Source organism: Agelaius phoeniceus, chromosome 7, assembly GCF_051311805.1.
Source record: "Agelaius phoeniceus isolate bAgePho1 chromosome 7, bAgePho1.hap1, whole genome shotgun sequence".
Classification (NCBI taxonomy): domain Eukaryota; kingdom Metazoa; phylum Chordata; class Aves; order Passeriformes; family Icteridae; genus Agelaius; species Agelaius phoeniceus.
The window spans coordinates 29270344-29271983 of NC_135271.1; positions in this window are offsets into that span (position 1 = coordinate 29270344).

A 1640-nucleotide genomic window follows, 5' to 3' on the forward strand; every position below is an offset into this window, starting at 1 on the left:
AATTGCCAAGAGGTGGTATAATGGCAAAACTGACATATTCTTGATAGCTGTAACCTTATTTACATTGACTCTGACAGAACTCATCACATTAGAAAGCAGTATTAATGAAATGTTAATTGAACTACTAAATACCATCAGCCATTAAAATTACCAGTTGCTGCTGTAATCCATTAATAGAATATTTACTGAAAACTAAAGGAAGAAATTATTTTGCTTAAAATACTGGTAAAAAGCTGAAAGAATAAAATTAAGTTGACCTTTTGATAGATGTCTGTTTATTGATTTAAATTCACCATTTTGTGAACAATGTCAAAGAGGTCTGTTAGAATAGAAGCATGTATAATAACATGAGCTAAACAATTTTTATTTCTTTGTGTGTCATTACAGAGAGATTGAAGCAAGCTTCACCTAAGTGTAGTGATGCAAAAAAAATAATAATACCCAGTCTGGATGTAAAAAAGCAGAGGAAAACAAGAGCTTCATATTAAAGTGCCTTCTAGGTAGCTGACATGACGCATCTAGTCAGACGTAAATAATGACAGACGGAAACTATCATGAGGTCTGTGAAGCATCAACATGCTGCCATCATTTTCTTTCTAACCTTGCTTTGCTAGCAGCTCTCAGACTTACAGGCTGAGAGATCATTTAAAAAGCAAATCCTAATGATGCTGCCCACTGTAGCAACAGCCAGTGAGACTGGCACCGACTTAGCTCAGTTTGGGAACTGGGGGGTGCAGCCATGGCTGGCTCCTGACACCCCAAATGGGAGCTGCCCCTCACTCCCTCCCTGGCTCCCTGCAGCTTCATGTGCAGCTCACTGAAAATGATCCACTTGTATGGGCAAGGGAGGAGCAGGCACTCCTCCTTCTCCCACCCCTTGCAAATAAGCCTTTCAGTTATTTTCTTTGTTGGCTTAGGTGTATTTGGGTGCAGGATGCCCAGAGTGATTTTCATTGCACACATTTTATTTGTAGTGCATGTGTCTGGGAAAAGAGAGGGAGTAACGTGCTGGTATCCCTGTAGCTTCAGCAGAGCTGTGTTGTGGTTCAGATAAACACATCTGTACACAGCTGCCATAATCAATGTGAAATAGCTGAGCAGTTTTGCAAATGCAACTTAACGGGGGAAGAAAGGTAAAATATAAAAACCTCACAACAGGTCACCATCTTGTCCAGCTCAGTAGACTCTATTCATCAAAACAATGTCCAATAAAACAGTTGCACATTTTATTTAAGCTGGTGATTGCATTGCAAACCATTGGGAAACAAAGCTGGTGTGAGATAATGTAATGGCATTATCACTTTGCAAATCAGCATGTGGCTTTGCTTGGGTGCTGGCAGGGCATGAGGGCTCAGAGACAGATGACAACATGAAAAAAGAAGTAGATCAGACTGCTTGTTTTTGATTGTAAACATTATTTTCATATACAGCAATGAATTTCATCCTGTTTGGTAAGCCTGACCTAGGCAGTATAAATGTATTTCCATTGTTTGTATGTAAATTAAAACATGACAAAAAAAAAATTCTTCCCAACCCTCCCCATCAGAAGGCTATTTATGCTTCACAGATCTTTCCAGTACTTTAAGCACAGCTAAGCAGCTACCTCAGGTAAAGAAGGTGCTATTTTTCCAAGGAAGCAT